Raw genomic sequence first — 18,947 nt, forward strand, 5'->3', positions numbered from 1 at the left:
TTATACCGTTGAAGTAAGGGTAAATGAGCTAGCTACTGTGTGGGATTTGGTCCATTTGTCATTTATTGTTTACTGAAACTGCAAGAATAACCTCTATTTCAGATTTGTTAAGAGTTAATGTTCATGCCCAAAGGGCTATAAATACTTTCATACCCTTTGATCCAGCAATACCACTCCTAGGGTCATATCCCAAAGAGATCATAGAAGTGGGAGAAAGACCCATATGTACAAAAATGTTTATAGCAGCTCTTTTTGTGGTGGCAAAGAATTGGAAATTAAGGGGGTGCCCATCAATTGGGGAATGGCTGAACAAGTTTTGGTATATGCATGTTATGGAATACTATTGTGCTATAAGAAACGAGGAGCAGACGGTCTTCATATTTACCTGGAGAGGCTTATACAAACTGATGCTGAGTGAGAAGAGTAGAACCAGGAGAAATTTGTACACAATTACACACACAACGTATGTGTGATGACCAACTTTGATAGACTGGACTCCTCTTAGCAATGCAGTGATATAAGTCAGTCCCAAAAGACTCATGATAGAGAGAAATATGTGAATCCAGAGAAAAAAACTAGAAAGAACTGAGTTTATATCCAGGTGGAAGCAAAATACCTGATCTTTTTTCCTTCTTTTATTTGGATTTATGTCCTCTTTACCATTTTTCATCCCAGCTGATACAATCCGTACTTATAACCTGACTAATGTATAATGTGAAAGTATTTACAGATCCTATACTTGACTATATGCCGCCATGGTGGGGAGGGAAGGGAGGGGGACAAAATGTGAAACTCAAGGAATTGTGGAATTGAATCCTGTAAACTAAAAGGAAACAAACAAATTAATTTTTAAAAAAAGTGAAGGAAAAAAAAGAGCTAAAGTTCACGTTAAGAGTTCATGTTGAGTTAATTATCATTAATATAAATAACTTATCATTTCATGGTTTGTATGGCAAAAGTGTTAACAATTTTTTTTTATCTTTTTGTATTTTATTGCAAGAGATATTTCATTCCAAGAACACAGTAACTTCTCCTAGAGGCATTCTCTACGTTATTAGCATTCATACTGTGCAATCTGCCTACCGGGAGATTATAGTCACCTACAAAGGTAACCTGTGTTTTCCTTAAGCTCATTATGATATAAATAGTCCAGTGTAGACCTCTGGTTCAAATAACAGCCTATGTAGGAGGCCACTGATTTGAATGTATGCCAGATTGCCTCAGAGAGCTGTCATGAATTCAGAAAAAACATTCATGAAATTGGATGTACTCTGGCTATTCAACATACAAGGCTAGATTCTGAAGCAAGACATTACTGATAAACTATATAAGAAGAGGAGCTTTCCCCCATGTAACTGACAACAACAGTCCAACCTTAAATTTCATTGCTGTTGAATTTGTCCTGCCTGTCTCACATAGATGTTGGTGCTTGTAGTGGTGTATTGATGATTAAGTTAGAGTTAGAAAGCATCTCTATAACATTGGAGGGGAATTTCTGCTCTACCTTTTCTTCTCCAGCCTCCTTTACAATTGAGGGGTCTTAGTAGCATTTACAGCCCTTTGCTAACTAGCTATCCAAGCTATCCTGGTTGATTTATCAGTAAATCCTCTTGTAGTATATGGGAGTTATATGTTGGTTTTTTGCTTTTGTCTTTTCCTAATTGGTAATATTTTCCACATAACTATCCACTCAGAGAACATTTGTTTCTAAATGTTGAGATGTGGGCAGGAGAGACTAATCTTCTTAATCCCCGGGATTAGACCCTCAAACCTAGAACACATAGTAGGCATTTAATGAATATATGTTTATTGTATTGGATTCATGCAAAAGCTTTAAAATTTTATGTAATAATTTTTAAGTTTACCTTTTATGATATCTGGGAAACATGCTATCTTACTCTTTTTTAATCATGTCTTTTGAATATCTATTTGCCTCCCTTGCACCTTCCCCTTCTTTCCTGTCTCCTTCCCTCCCCACTTTTCCATCTGTACTCTACTGCCTGATTCCTTGGGACAATTTTAGCTTAACTTATTGCTTATTGATTAGCATACTCCCACCATATCCTACCCCTCTTATTCTAATGATTCTTTTGTCATTGTTCAAACCCCGGTTTCAGTCCCCCTCTCTACATGCTCTTTTGTTCTCTTCCAATATTTACCTTTTCTGCTGTGCTCTTTGGAATGCCTGCTCCATAGTTAACAAGTTGGCTTTCATCTTAAACCTTTTCCTTTCTCATTTGTTACAGTTTTTGGTACTCTTTGAGACTTTGCTCCCTCCTGATGACATAGCTTCCCATACTATCTTATCCAGCACTAGAAACACTTTTACTAATCCCCCCAAACCCCCCATTCTCTCATCATGGTGGGGGAGTTGGAATGCTCCTTGTTCCATATTGAACTAGGCCTGTAGTTTGCCTTCAGGTTTTAATATTTTTGCTCTGTTTTCTTATAGAACATTTGCTGCAAGTTATTATTCCAGATTATTTAGTTCATTGTGTTTTTCTGGGAAAGCTATATGATTCTTAAATTATCTCATCATTCATATTTTCACTGTCATTTTGTTTTGCTTCAAACTAATGTTTTCTTCAAATATTATTACATTTTATTTTGTCAAATGAACTTTATTTCTATACTTTTTGAGTTCCAAATCTTACATCCTCTCTTTTAGTCTTTCCTTTTAGAGATATACTCTGTCATGTGTTCTAAATTGTCTTTTTTTCTTACCGATTTCTTCATTGATAGCTTTTGATTTTTACCCTAAATTCTACCATAATATCCATTCTTATTTCTTCTTTTAAATATTTTGTTTCTCTTAGGAATTTTTAAAGGGTTTCTTGGTGCATTTTATTATTTCTGAGAGTTCCATAGAATTTTCTGCCTTTCTTTTTTCCTTTGGGATTTTGAGATTGTTTTCCTTTGCTTCATAATATATGTTTATTGTATGCTTTTCTATATTGTTTCATTTTCCCCCTCATCTCCTTAGTTTGTCTTTTAGGGGGCTGGGTTCATATCTAGCCTTTCTGTCTTGATATTCTTGCCTTCCATCTTTTTTCCATATAGTATTTGATCAGGTCATTTCACTGCTTGTCCCATTCCCTAGGGCAAAGGAGTGGGGAGAGGAATAAGCATTTATATAGTGCCTACTCTTTCCCAGACACTGCATCAGACACTTTACAGATACTGTCTCATTTGATTCTCACAACTCTGGGAGGTAGGTGCTTTCATTATTCCCATTTTCCAGTTGAAGAAACTGAGGCAGAGATTAAGTGACTTGCCCAGGGTCATACAGCTGATAAGTGTCTGAAGCTGGATTTGAACTTGGGTATACCTGACTTCATATCCAGCAGTCTATCAACTAGCTGCTTCATGTAGCACTTGTTAGTGTCTATATAACTTTGTTTTTTCCTTTCCAGAAGGACTGCTCATTTTCAATTACCTACTTGTGATAGAAGCACTGTTTCCTTGACTCAGGGTCCCTGAGGAAGTGGGCGTTGCAGGTGGAACACCTGGATACTCAAAGAACATGATTTTTTTTTTTTAACAGAGAGTAGGACAGCCTATTTCCCAGGTATCATTTCACTAACATCTTCACCCCTTTCATACAGCCTGATTGGCCCCAAATTCCCTGATGCAACTTTTTGACAATGGGCACAAAAACCCAACCTGGTTTATAGTCTTTGCCTCCCAGGATTGGTGGTTGCCTAAGACCATGTGACTTGCTGTACCTTGATTATATACTGACCAGACACATTTCACGATTGAGATGAGGTAGGGCATCTCCAGAGAAACTAAGTACCATTGTATCCTTGATGTGTATCTTTGCTATGTTGGAACTAAGTAAACCTCCTTTCTTCTGTGACTTAAAAGCATCTCATTTCATCCCAACGTTGAGCTTGAACTAAGAGGGCACTGGGGTTAGTTAGAGGCCTGCCTCCAGCGCTGTTCTTGTTAAAGATGTGTATGATTGGGTCCTGGTGGATCCGAGGTGAATGGAAACTCACCAAGGACATTATTGCAGTTGTCAACTATTATCTCCCTTAAAAAATGCCTTCTCCTCTGGATGTTTTTGGAATTGCTGAGTTTCTCTTCAGTTGTTTGCTTTCTTGGTCATGAATCAGGGCAAGCTCAAATCTCTCCCCAGTTAAGAGATGGAGAAGAGTGCCTTTATTGTTGCTCAGAAGGTACAGAAACTACTTTTGTCAGTAAACCTCTTGCTTGTGTGAGTGTATATGAGATCAATAGGTTTTATTGTTTATAGTTGTATTTCCTTGTGTTAAGTGCGTTTTTTGTTTTTAGATATTTGAGCAGGTGTTCATCTAAGAAGCTGCTGTTCATTCTACTGCTCCGAAGCTTAAAGTTTTCATTTTAGAAAGATTTCATTATCAAATATGTCTATATATCTGTTCACATGTTTTTAGTAAGAAATGTAATTATTTGTAACTCTTTTCTATACCAAATGCACTAAGAATATAATTGTTAATGCTAGTTTCTAGGAATGGATAGCCTTTATATCCCCATGTAGATATGATAAATTATTCATTATTAATTCACTTTTCTTCTAGCTTGCCTACTCTTTCCTTTTTCCTTTTCCCTTGTAGTATGGTATAGAGGAAAGGACACTGGACTTGAAGTTAGAAGAACTAGGTTTGGGTCCTAGCTGTGCCATTTATTAGCCGTGTGACCTTGGGGTAACTTGCTTAACTACTCTGAGCCTCAGTTAATAGTAGCACACATTTTTTACATTATATAAAGTGCTTTTCTCACAGCAACCCTGTGTATCTCTAATGATCGTCTTTTATAGATGACAACTGATTTTGTTGAACAGTTTGTTTTTTTTTTACATTTCAGTGCTCTCTTTACTACCTCATGATATGTCTCAATTTTTAATATGGGAATAAACATATTTGACTTGCTTACCTCAAAGGGATATTCTGATTTTGTGTATTGCATAAACCTAAATACTAAATAAAATAGTCCACTATTATGCTTTTGCCTTTTTTAGCTAAAATATGTATAATTGTTTTTAATTAAAATTCTAGAGAATGCTACATTTCCTATTACATATTTTTATCACGAACTACTTGTTCAGCAGTGTTCCTTAATGAACACTTCACTGTATTCATACCATTCTTCATTCTCTTCTGATCCTTATATATGTTCTAATATATCTTTATATGTATATATGTACCTAAATATGCATATGCATATGTCTATAGAATATACATACACATAGTTGCAATCAACATGTATTTCTTATTCTTTTTTTCGCCTAAAGTTATTTTATTTTTTATTTATTTATTGCCTTTTCTTTTTGGAGGGGGGAAGGTAGGGCAGTTGGGGTTAAGTTACTTGCCCAAGGTCACATGGTTAGTCTTGTGTTAAGTGTCTGAGGCTGGATTTGAACTCAGGTCCTCCTGACTCCAGGGCTGGTGCTCTATTCACTGCACCACCTAGCCACCCCCTAAATTTATTTTAAAAGAAAATCTTTTCATATATGGACATAATTGGGCATAGTTGTCATTTTTTATGGCTTTATAGTATTTCATTATGTTACTATACCAGTTTGTTTTATCCTACCACTGTGAGATATTTGTGTTGTTCCAGGTTTTTGCTTTTATAAATATTACATCAATTTTTTTTTGAGTTCTTTCCTTGTGCAAAGATGATAACTTAAAAAAATAGTATAGGACTTTGTATATAATAGATATTGAACAAAAATGTTTGTTGAATGAATGAATGAATGCTTGATTACTCCAGAGAGTGAGTCACCAACAGTACCACCAACACTATAGGTGCACTTCTCTCTTCCCCAATGCCATTGAAATTTGTTATTTGTATTTATATTTGCTAATTCAATAGGTATATTCCCTCCCCCCCAATCTGCCCTCCCTTCCATCATACCCTCTCTCATCCCCTTCCCCCCTACTCTCCTAGAGGGTGAGATACCCCATTTAATGTATATTTCATTCCCTCCCCGAGCCAAATTCAGTGAGAATAAGGTTGACCCATTCCCTTTTGCCTTCCTATTCTTCCCCTCCATTGTAACCATTTTCCCTTGCCTCTTCTATATGAGATAGTTTACCCCATTCTGTCTCTTTCCATCTCCTCTCATTATATTCCTCTCTCACCTCTTAATTTCACCTTTTAAGTATCATCCCTTCCTATTAACTTGGTCCTGTGCCCTCTATCTATGTATACCTGTAGACATATATACACACATTCACATGTATTCATTTGCCCATATACCCTCCTACATATATATATTTCTGTTTCTATTCCCTTCAACTATTTTCATACTGAGAAAAGTTTCATAAATTACAATTATTGTTTTTCCATGTAGGAATGTTAATAGTTCAACTTTGATAAGTTCCATATGATTTCTTTTCCCTGTTTACCTTCTCATGCTTCTCTTGCTTCTTGTATCTGAATGTCAAATTTTCTATTCAACTCTGGTTTTTTCAGCAAGAATGCTTGAAACTCCTCCATGCCACTGAATGACCATATTTTCCCCTGAAACATGATACTCAGTTTTGCTGGGTAGGTGATTCTTGGTTTTAATCCCAGCTCCTCTGCCCTCCTGAATATCATATTCCAGGCCCTTCGATCCCTCAGTGTAGAAGCTGCCAGATCCTGTGTTATCCTGACTTTGTTTCCACAATAATGAAATTGTTTCTTCCTGGCTGCTCGTAATATTCTCTCCTTGATCTGGGAATTCCGGAACCTGGCTATAATATTCCTAGGAGCTTTCTTTTTGGGATCTTTTTCAGGAGGTGATTGGTGGATTCTTTCAACCTCTGTTTTGCCTTCTGGTTCTAAATCATCAGGGCAATTTTCCTTGAGAATTTTTTGGAGGATGATTTCTAGGTTCTTTCTTTGATCATGGCTTTCAGGTAGTCCAATAATTTTTAAATTATCTCTCCTGGATCTATTTTTAGGTCAGTGTTTTTTTTCCATGAGATATTTCACATTTCCTTCTATTCTTTCATTTGTTTGGGTCTGTTTAACATCATCTTGATTTCTCATAAAGTCACTAGCTTCCCTTTGCTCCAATCTAATTCTGAAGCAATGATTCTCCTCATTGAGCTTTTGACCTTCTTTTTCCATCTGGCAAATTCGGCTTTTTAAGGTATTCTTCTCCTCATTGCCTTTTTGAGCCTCTTTTGCCATTTGAGTCAGTCTGTTTTTTAAGGTGTGATTTTCCTCAGTCAGGCTGTTGACTCTCATTTCAAAATTTTCTTGCATCGTTCTCATTTCTCTTCCCAGTTTTTCCTCCACTTCTCTCATCTTCTTCTTAAGGTCCTATATGGCCTGTATGTAACCAACTCGTATTTTCCTTTGAAGCTTTTGGTGCAGGTGTTCTGACTTCACTGTCTTCCTCCTGTTCCATGCTTTGCTCCTTTTTGTCCCCAAAATAGGAGTCTAATGTTGGAATCTTCTGTTTGCTTTGTTTCCTTTGCCTGGTCATGTTGTCCCTCAGTCACTTGACCCCTGGGCTTTTTGCCACAGTAGGACTCTGCTCCAAGACAGGAGGGCTTTCGTCCCAAACACTGGGGTTTTCTCAGCTGCCAGAGGTATTAGTTGGGTGCCCTTTCTGAAGCCTCCACATGCTCTGGAAAGCTCGACACACACCCCAGGACCTCCACCCTAGACTGCAATCCAGATCCAAGCAGGTTAAAGCAAGAGCGATTACCCCTCAGACTGGTCTCTTGGTCCTGCTACACTCTGCAGGCCAGGAGCTGAACCTGCAATGTAGCCCAGCTGAGCCAAGGCTTCTCAGTGGCTTCTTGCCCTGGGGGCAAAAGCCCATGCTCTCCCAACTACTGATAGCAAAGTCCACACTGCACTGACCTCTAACTTTGTCCTTAGCATCATGTGTTGATAAATCTGGAAACGGCCACAGCTGCTGGTGATCTGGAGTCTCTCTGGCCCGTGGCTGGTCAGGCCCACCCTCGGGCTAAAACCTCTGGCTCATGAGGGCCTGGGCTGGGCTCCCAGAGTGCTGAGCTGGCCGATTTCTGCTGGGCTGTCCTCAGTGGGAGGTTAACTTCTCTTGTGTCATTTTGTGGGTTCTGCAGCTCCAAAGTTTGTTCAGAGTCCCCTTTTACATGGATTGGGGAAGGTGGAAGGTAGAGCTGCATGGAGATCCTGCTTCTACTCCTCCATCTTGACTCCACCCCCTTTATTATCCAGTTATTAAATACAGACTTTGTCTACAGCTATAGACTACAGCTTCCTGCCTTCCTTTGGAGGATGAGAGGAGTTGTGCTATGTCTGACAAAGTCACAATCATTGGAATTATGAAATTAAAGTTTACAAAGTCACCCATGCTTAACTACAATCCTGTAAGGAAGGTAGTGCAAGTATGATTCCCATTCTAATTGAGGAAATTGAAGCTTTAAGTGTTTTAACTTGCCTTTGGGCATACAGCTAATAGATAGTGTCAGAGACTGAACTCCAACCTAGTTCTTCTAAAGGGTCATGGACTCTTTGGCAGTCTGGTAAAAACCAAAACCTTCTCAGAATAAAATTTATAAATAATTGAAGGAAATGCTCATTTTCAGAGGTTAGAGAAAATAAAGATATAAGGGAATAAGAACTAGCTAATGCCTCTAGAGATTGTTATAAGCAAGAGATTATGTTATAAGCAATGGAAAAGCCCTTTAAGAGTTAAGCAGAAAACCCCAGATCCCCAGATGAGGAGATCCACTTGCAATTAAGATACCAGGAATGGTTCAGATCATAGAAAGGGTGCTGACTTTGAAATTAGGACTGAGGTTCTTAATATCAGTTTCATATACCTTTTGTGGATAGATTTCAAGGGTCAAGAGGGAAGGGAACTAATTTGGATGGGAGGAAAATAGTTACATGTTTATTTTCACTATCCTCTGAAATGGAAAAATAGGTTGTATAGTAGGTAGAACCCTGAATTTGGAATCAGGAAGACTCATCTTCATGAGTTCTAATCCAGTCTCAGATACTTACTGGCTGTGTGACCTTGGGCAAGAAATTTAACCCTCTTTACCTCAGTTTCTTCATCTGTAAAATGAGTTGGTGAAGGAAATGGCAAACCAGTTCAGTGTCTTTGCTAAGAAATCCCTAAATGGAGTTTTGAAGAGTCAGATGTGACTGAAATGACTGAACAACAACAAAAATCCTTTGAAAATGAGTGTTTCCTTCAATTATTTTTAAACCATGGTTATTCCTGACATCACAAATGATACTTCCAAAAGCTATCAAAAATATTGCTAAAGATTAAACAGCTTTGGGCAAGAAATTGGAGACTTAGAGACATAGGCAATGTCTCTAGTTTCACTGGCAGTAATTTCAAAACAAAATAAAATAGTAATTCACCTGTAGGCAGGGTGTTACCATGTTCTGTCTGTTATGCCCCTGTCTACCTTTTCACTGTTACCTCTGTCAGATTTCTGCCTTCACTCCCGGGATAAAGTCTCTTACTGGTCTCTCTGCTGCCATTGTGTTGCTTTTCCTTTCCTTGTTTACTGTATTTATTTACTCTTCCTGCACTTCTGTTGTTGGGGTGTTCAAGAACCAAATGGTCTCTATAGTTCTAGTTTTCTTTCTAAAGATGTTTCTAATTCTTCTTTATTATTGAATGGCACTACATGAATGGTTATTTCATATATGTTTAAACTCACATTTGTAGGCATGTGGTCTTTGGAATCCTTTCCTTTCCCTTCTATATTTTCTAGTTGGCACAAAATAGTCTTGCATTATTTGAATGTCCTTTTCTTTTTATTTGAATGTCTTTCTTCTGCTTGCTTGTAGAATTTATTTCTGAATTGGATTGTGAAATTTAGCCACCATGTGTCTTAAAGTTTGCAGCCTTGAGGTTTTTTCTGGAGATGATTTGTGAATTCTTTCAATTGAAATTTCATATTCTATGTTCAGAAGTTCTTATTTTCTTCGTTATAGTTCTAAGGGTTTTTTTTTTGTCCTGTTGTATTCTTCTAGGAGATCTCTGATGCTTAGACTGTCTCTCTGCAGCCTGTCTTTGGCATCACCATGTTTTGCTTGTGGAGCGAGCAGATTCTTTTTAATGTTATTGTTTTTTGCTTTTCTTCTAGGTTGTCCTTTACTTCTGTTGTTCATTCTTTGTTTCTTTGGTGATGCTTCTCATTGCAAATTCTGATTTTTCTATTCTGCCTGTTATTTTTGCTGTGCAGGCTATAAATTCTGCTCACATAATTCTTATTTCTCTTTTGAACCATTCAGGAACAGAATGTTGTGATTGCATATTCTCAAATTCCACAAGACCTGCTTTCTCATCAAATATTGGATTATTTTCCTTCATTTTGCAGTATTTATTCATACATACTTAAACTTGTTTACTAAATCTGGAGGCTATGATTCCTCATGTTGTTACTGTTTTTCATATTAATTTATCTGTTTATGTTCAAGGCCTTTAACTTTTCTTCTTCCTGATACCTTTGGTAATTTGCATTCCTCCTTCCCTCTACCCCCCTTTATTTTACTTTCTGAGTCCTCCTCTGATTGTGATTTCCTTGGGGTCTAGATTTCAAAGCATCTCAGCCTTCTCTCATGCTGGGCACATTCACAGCTTATCAGCCTACTAGGTGTCTGCCCCAATTGACTTTTGGGTGGTTAGAGCTTACGCCAGATGTATGTTGTAGTCGTTCCCTCTTGCTTGGTGGAGTCCTGTATAACACTGCTATGCACACAGTGTCTTACCTGTTCTCTCTACTTTAATTCAGTTGGCCCAGAATAGTTTTAGAGCTTTGTAGTACAGTGTGACAGGGATGTCTGCCTTAACACCAATAATTCAGATCTTTGCATTATTGATACTATGAGATTATGATACCTGGAAGGCTTTTGCTCTTGAGGGACTGTGGCTGTCTGACTGTTGTGGCCAGGAGCTGGGGTCTCTGTGGCACTGGAAAGAGGTTATGAGGACTAGAGTGTGTGGGAGAGTTTTGTTATATCCTGGGTCACCTGGGGTCTTGGGCTGACTTCTCCCCTGAGTTAACCAAACCCCCTCTCCCTACCCTGTATTTTTGAGGTTCAGAAAATCCAATCTGAAAGATTCTCATAGTGTCTCAGGATAGTTGTAGGGACCAAGGTCTGGGGTGTTTCAAATTGAGTACCTCCCCACTTAGTCTGGCACTGATTCTGGTGGCATTCAAGGTTATCCCTGCTGTAGGTTTTCAACCACCAGGAAACTTCTGCTCTCTCTGCTTCTGGATTGTAGAGCATTGCCAGATACATGTGTTTCTGGCCCATCTTTGGGAGCACAGTAGGAAGCTGCCAGTTTGTTTGCCTGAGCTGGTGCTGGCTATTCAGAGAGATCCCTTTGTGTGGTTCTGGATGGAAGAAATAACTTACATTAGTTTCTCTTTCTATTTCTTGATCACATTTTGGTCTGGTGCAATTCGTAGGTTTTTGCTAGAATAGATATAGGAGAGCTAAATTGCCTTCCTCCATTTAGACTGCTATCTGGGACACAAGTCCACCAAGGTGTATTTTCCTATCTCTTCTCTTGGCACTAGCTTGGTTATTATAATTACCCAGCATCAAGTTTTGATTTTTTGTTGTTGTTTTTTTTTCATTTACATTATTGTCATTGTGCATATTGTTTTATTGGTTCTGCTTGTTTCGCTTTCTATCAGTTGATGCTCATATAAGTCTTCCTATGCTACTTTGTATTCTTAACATTTCATTGTTTCATAGCACAGTAATTTTTTGCTGTTGTCATATGTGATAATTTGTTTATCCAGTCTTTGTAACACCCTCATTTAAAGAGGAGACTGTGACCCCAAGGGATAAAGGTCACACAGGAAATGAATCAACACAGAATTATCAAGCACCTCCTGTGTGGCACAGGTAGGATGTGAACCAAGGCCTTCTGACTCCAGATACAGTGAAGGAAAAGGCAGCATCAAAGATAACCACAAAGCAGTTTGTGTGCTTCTGATAAAAGTGGCAAATTCAGAGAAGGAAGAGCAGATTTAGTGAGAAAGATAATAAGTTTGATTTTAGACATGTTGAATTTGAGAATAGGGAGGTCCTGTAGACACTTGGAGATATGAATCAGAATATTTAAATTTGGGAGACATCTTCCAGGTGTTTGAAGCCCTAGGAATGAATGAGATTGCCAGAGGAGAGTATAGATAGAGAAAAGAATTCAAAATTTTCAGGAAGACCAGCATTAGGGTGTTGTAAAGAGGAGGAAGAGCCAACAGAGGAAAGAAGAAATGTTAGAAGGGTAAAACTGCAAAAAACAAATTAGATTCAAAAGAGATGTATTGTCCAAATTATGATATTCCTGCTAGATTGGCAGTTCCATTGAATTATTTTGAATAGGTCCTACAGATGGACTTTGATGCAGACAGGAATAATGAATTAGAAGATCTCCAGACTTTTTTTTTCCTGTGAGAGGAGCTGTCCTAAGTCAAGAAGGGAAGGTAAAAGAAGTGGGAGAGGGCAGAGAAGAATGACTTCTCTATTAGCTAAAAACGAGCAAAAGAGAATGGCCTCACTTGTAGTCTCAAAAAGCTAAGCTTTTTCTATTTTGAATTTTCCTACTTTACTATAATGTTGTCGTGTAGTCATTTCAGTGTATGACTCTTCATGATCCTTTTGGGGTTTTCTTAGCAAAGATATTAGAGTGGTTTGCTATTCCTTTTCTAGCTCATTTTACATATGAGGAAATTGAGACAAATAGGGTTAAGTGGCTGGCCTAGAGTCACATAGTCAGTAAGCTTCTGAGACCAGATTTGAACTCAGGAAGATGAGTTCATGACTCCAGGCCCAGCACTTTGTTTATTGCACTACCTACTTTCCTGTGGGTTACCTTTAACTTGCTGTGATAGCTTGTGCTATTGTGTGGTATCAGAAACTTTACTTTCAGGAAAAACACCTCAGTTTTTCTCATTTGGATCAATATTAAAAAAAAAAAGTGTGTGGAGACTTGCCCAAGTTGATGAAATCACAGTTTGTCCTTCCTCTCCTCTTTTGTAATGATTTTTTAGTGCACATGTACTTTTTGTTGTTGTTATCATAGAGATTTCTGGTCCCTGGTGCAGGAGGATTGTAGAGAAAATCCGGAGAGTCAGCAAGCAGTATAACCTGAAGAGGAATGAAGAGTACTGACCTGAGTGTCCTCCTTAAAATGGAGGTTCGGTTTTGAGTGATTATGGATTTCATTTAGGAGATTTCTGTACTGTTCCAAGGCTTCTTGCAAACAACATAGAGTAATGAAGTGAAGAAAATAAAAAGGAGAGAATATTTAAGAAATCTTTTAAGAACTTAAATATATTCAAGCACTTCAGAAGTCCCATTTCCATATAAACTATTCAGTGTGCAGGCTTCATGAAACACCAAGAGTAAAAGGAATCATTTGGAGACAATGGAGCACGTACTACAAGTAGATATTTATTTCTGATACCTACTGCCTACATTCAGTGTGACTGAGATAGGGTAGTCCTCCTTGTCAGCTGATGAAGAGCAGCTATCTTTAAAAACCCCTGCCTTTTATGCAACAGATTTTTGTAACCATATCCCGTAATGACCTGTCCTCTGTTCTCATTGCCTCCTTGATATTGCTTGACTGCATCACTGATAAGGTAACTCATCAAACTCTGTTGTATTATCTTGAAAGCTAGTGTTTTAATATTTCTTGCTTTTGTCAAACATGAGGTAGTAGCCTTGCAGCATCTCTTCTGAGCATGGAACAAATCTCTTCTTCATCTCCTTCCTAATGAAACAATATAATCCTGGTAGAATATATATATAGTCAGAATTTTTTTGGCACAAAATTCTCATCTTTTATGCAAATCCTAACTTAAGCAATTGACAAGAAGCAGTCCTCACAAAACCTAAAACAAAACTTCTACTAAAAATCTCCTATATATTAAGTATTCCTCTTCAACTTTTCCTGCAGCCTTTAATATCAAATAGGTTTTAGTGATATAATGTAGTGGTTCTCTGTCTCTGGGTACCCACTAAATAACCCAGTATAATAAACATTTCTAGACTTAATAAATAATATGTATCTCAATATACATACTGCTTTCTTTAGAATGTATGTAGTTATGTGTTGTGATTAATGAAGTATAAATTTATGTAAAAGCATTATGAGTTCATAGTAACATTTTGATCCTTCTCTTGGTGAACTCATCACTTCCAGTGAGTTTAATATCTCTATGTATTTGACTCCCAGAACTGCATAGCTAGTCCTAAGTGTCTCTCCTGAGACACTGACATCCCATGTCACTAACAGCCTATTGGACATTTTCAACTGGTTGTCTTTGAGGCATTTTAAATTCAATTTGTTAAAAATAGAATTCATTCACTCTCCAAATCCCTACTCTTCCTTCTTTCTCTCTTATAATTGAGGGTGCTAATCATACTTTTAGTCACCCAGGTTTACAACCTTTGTGTCACCTTGGACTCTTTATTTATCTAGTCATTTGCTGAACCTTGTTCTTTCTATCTTCACAACATCTTTCTTCTATGTCTTCTCACCATTCATAAAACTGTTACCCTAATTCAGGCTTTCACTACCTCTCATTCAGATTCCTGCAATATCCTTCTATTTGTTCTCCTTTTAAACTTCATACAGCTGCCAAAGTGATTTTCCTAAAGTGTGACTTTGATCATGTTATCTCCAGCAAACTCCAGTGGCTCTCTATGACTTTTAGGTTAAAATAGAAATTATTTTGTCCGGTTTTTAAATCTCTTTATATCCTGGCCTTTTTCTTCTTTTCCAGTCTTCTTGCACTTTACTCTGCTGCTCACACTCTACTGTAATCCGGCTAGTCTGCCTTACTTGTTGTTCAGCATACATGATGCTCTATCTTCTATCTCTCTGCTTTTACAATGGGCCATTTCCCATTGTAATCTCTAGTTTCTTTCAAAATGCAGCCTTCTTCCAGAAGCTTTCTTGGTTCTCCCTTCCCAAACTACTTTGCATTCATTTTATGAATATTTTTTATAAGCCTATATGTGTATACTTGATCTCCATTAAAATGACAGCTTGTTAAGGCTGGAACTCTATTACTTGTCTTTGTATCTCCAGTGCTTATGGAGATAGAAGAATATAAGTACTTGTTGATCATTTTCTTAATTATTAGCTACTAATAATACAACTACTAAATTGGTGGTGGGTAGGTTGCCATGTTCTCTATATCTGAAAGCTTTCATTGCCTAAGGCACTGTGAAGGTACATGACTTGCCCGGTATTTTTCAGACTCAGAGCTTAAATCCACATCTTCTTTATTTGTAGGCCAACTTTATCTGTTATGGCATGCTGCCTCTCAGAGGCTTAAGATATATCTTAAATGAATCCTCTGCTTCTTACTTAATTTACTTTTGTCTGTGGGAAATAGGAAGGAAATACATTTGCTGCATATGTGTATGTCCTTATAATAAAGTTTACCACTTTAAACTCACTGTCTAAGACTCCTGTCAGTGAATGAATGAGAAACTTTTTAATTAAGCATCTATGCTTAATGTACTAAGAAATGTGCTAAATACTGGGGGTGCAAATACAAAACCAAAGATAATCCCTTCCCTCCAATATTTTACTTTCTAATAGAGGAAAAGTACTTATGGCTGGTGGTGAAGGAGAGGCACTTAGGTATATGAGGCTTTAGATTAATATACTCCAAGAACAATGGCAAAGCTGATTTGATCATCATTCTGGGTTCTAGAACTGGGTTCAGAATTAGGAAAGTAGGATGTATGTGAATGGAAAGGGTGCTTGCTTGGAGGGTGGTAGTTGGGTGATTGGTGATTGGAGAGGTCATTGTGGAAAAGGTGGCCAAGAGGAAGAAGAAGAGTGAATCGAATCATAGTTGGGTATTTCCTAAAATAGTGGTCTAGATGAGGCAGTCATTAATCAGGAGATTGATGCCACAGGCTGGAATTTCCTCTAGGACATGGTCTTTGGTGTGTGAGGCAAGACAGTGCCAAGAATTCTTCTTCATAAGCATTTACAGTTTACGCATTTGGAGATAGGCAAATTGTTAAATCTTTCTTTTCAAATAGTTAAGAAGTATTTGGGGGACAGCCAGGTGGCTCAGAGAGTAAGAGCACCGGCTTCAGTGTTGGGATGACCTGGAGATCGAATCCCGGGCTCAGACACTTAGCACCCACCCAGAAGCACCTGTGTAACCTTGAGCAAGTTACGTAACCCCAATTGCTTAGGGGCGGCCAGGTGGCTCCTGTAAGAGCACTGGCTCCAGTGTCGGGATGACCTGGATCAAATCCGGTCTCAGATACTCAGCACCACACCCAGAAATAACTGGCCTTGTCACCTTGAGCAAGTTACTTAACCCTGATTGCTTAAAAAAAAAAAAAAGAAGTATTTGGTATTTGTCATTAGGATAAAGTTGGTTTTAAGATGGGGAAAGGCTAAGATTCTCTTGTAACAATATAATTCTAAAATTTCAGTTTTTATTTAATACTTTTGTTTTCATATCACCTTTATTTTCAAATATATCCTTCTTCCCCCTCTGCAGCAAGACATCTCTTGTGAGAAAAAAATGAAAGAGCTCAGCAAATTAACCACATCATTTGAACCTGATAGTATATGTATTGTTACACATCCATAGTGTAAGGAAAAGGGGTGTTTTTTTTTTTAATTTTGGTCTTTATTCATTTGTTTACTTTTAGTTTACAAGATTCAATTCCACAATTTCTTGAGTTTTAAATTTTCTTCCCCCCCCACCCCCATGATGGCATACAATCAAGTATAGTATCTGCAAATACTTTCACATTAGACATTATTTAGGTTATAAAGAAGGATTGTCTCAGATGGAATGAACAATGGGAAAGAGGAAAAAACAAACAAACAAGAAAAAGAAAAAGATCAGGTAGTTTCCTTCAATCTGGATTCAAACTCAGTTCTTTCTAATTCTTTCTCTGGATATAGACATCTCTCTCCATCATGAGTCTTTTGGAGTTGACTTATAACCCTGCATTGCTGAGAAGAGTCCAGTCTGTCAAAGTTGGGCATCAAACATACGTTGTATCTGTAATTGTGTACAAATTTCTCCTGGTTCTACTCTTCTCACTCAGCATCAGTTTGTATAAGCCTCTCCAGGTAAATATGAAGTCCATCTGCTCCTCTTTTCTTATAGCACAATAGTATTCCATTATATTCATATACCACAACTTGTTCAGCCATTCCCCAATTGATGGGCACCCCCTTAATTTCCAATTCTTTGCCACTACAAAAAGAGCTGCTATAAATATTTTTGTACATATGGGTCTTTCTCCCATTTCTGTGATCTTTTTGGGATACAACCCTAGAAGTGGTATTGCTTGGTCAAAGGGTATGAAATTATTTATAGCCTTTTGGGCAAAATTCCAGATTGCTCTCCAGAATGGTTGGATCAGTTCACAACTTCACCAGCATTTGTCACTGTCCTGTCATCTTAGCCAATCTGACTGGTAAGATGTGGTACCTCAGAGTTGTTTTGATTTGCATTTCTCTAATCAATAATGATTTAAAGCATTTTTTCATATGCTTATAGATATCTTTAATTTCTTCCTCTGAAAACTGCCTGTTCATATCCTTTGACCATTTATCAATTGGGGAATGACTTGTATTCTTATAGGTTTGACTCAATTCTCTGTATATTTTAGAAATGAGTTCTTTATCAGAGACATAGGTTGTAAAAATTCTTTCCCAATTTCCCACTTCCCTCTTAATCTTGGTCACATTGGCTTTGTTTGTACAGAAGCTTTTCAATTTAATGTAATCAAAATTATCCATTTTGAATTTTATAATGCTCTCTAATTCTTGTTTGGTCATAAAATCTTCCCCTCTCCACAAACCTGACAGGTAAACAATTCCTTGCTTTCCCAGATTGCTTTCAGTATCAGCATTTATACCTAGATCATGCACCCATTTAGACTTGATTTTGGTATATGGTGTTAGATAATGGTCTGTGCCCAGTTTCTGCCATACTATATTCCAGTTTTCCCAGCAGTTTTTGTCAAATAGTGAGTTCTTATCCCCAAAACTGGGGTCTTTGGGTTTATCAAACAGTAGATTACTATAGTCATTGACTGCTGAGTCTTGTGTGCCCAGTCTATTCCATTGATCCACTACTCTATTCCTCAGCCAGTACCAAGTACTTTTGATGACTGCTGCATTATAATACAGATTAAAATCTGGTATAGCTGGTCCACCTTCCCTAGCATTTCTTTTCATTAATTCCCTTGATAGTCTGGACTGTTTGTTCTTCCAAATGAATTTTGTTACTGTTTTTCCTAGCTCTATAAAGTAGTTTTTTGGTAAATTGATTAGTATGGCACTAAATATATAATTTAATTTAGGTAAAATTGACATTTTTATTATATTAACTCGACCCAGCCATGAGCAATTGAGAAAGGGGCGTTTTTCTTATCCTTTCTTTGGAGATAAGTTTCGTAGTTATAATTACACAGCATTAAGTTTTGACTCTTTGCGGGGTGGAGCCAAGATGGCGGAGTAGAAGCAGGACCTCCCTGCTGCTTCGGCTTCCACCTACCCCAATCCATGTAAAAAGGGAACTCTAAACAAACTTTGGAGCTGCAGAGCCCACAAAATGACACAGACAAGCTAACCTCCCACTGAGGACAGCCTGGCAGGATGGCAGGAATCGGCCATCGCAGTGCTCTGGGAGCTGAGCCCAGCCCCACACAGAGGCTTTAGCTCCAGGGTGGGCCTGACCAGCCTCCAGCCGGAGGGACTCCAGATCAGCAGCAGCTGTGGCCATTTCCAGATTTATCAACACATAGATGCGAAGGACAAAGTGAGAGGTAAGTGCAGTCTGGACTTTGGGACCCAGTAAGTGGGAGTTCATGGCTTTTGCCCCCAGGGCGAGAAGTCTCTGAGACACCAGCACAGCCAGCCAGAGCCACGTGGCAGCTTCAGCTCCTGGCCTGCAGAGAGTAGGGGGACCAAGCACCAGTCTGAG

General features: G+C 38.1%; 1 protein-coding gene across 16 annotated transcripts in view; it reads left to right on the top strand.

The window, feature by feature from the left end:
* AKAP11 (A-kinase anchoring protein 11) overlaps positions 1 to 18,947 on the top strand; it is a 114,979-nt gene that overhangs the window by 31,137 nt on the left and 64,895 nt on the right. For 4 of the 16 annotated variants that reach the window (XM_069068679.1, XM_069068672.1, XM_069068677.1 and 1 more), the window contains exon 3: positions 4,599 to 4,688. The exons of 8 other annotated variants lie outside the window; for them this stretch is intronic. The gene's annotated coding sequence lies outside the window, so the exon portion shown is untranslated. Of the gene's footprint in view, positions 1 to 1,000; positions 1,109 to 4,598; positions 4,689 to 16,912; positions 17,084 to 18,947 lie in introns of those variants that run through there. 4 more of the 16 variants (XM_069068678.1, XM_069068673.1, XM_069068675.1 and 1 more) reach the window with 4 other exon arrangements.

This window comes from Petaurus breviceps, unplaced genomic scaffold (genome assembly GCF_028583685.1).
Source record: "Petaurus breviceps papuanus isolate PSGF00001 unplaced genomic scaffold, PetGlider_PUasm1.0 90769, whole genome shotgun sequence".
In the NCBI taxonomy this organism is placed as follows: domain Eukaryota; kingdom Metazoa; phylum Chordata; class Mammalia; order Diprotodontia; family Petauridae; genus Petaurus; species Petaurus breviceps.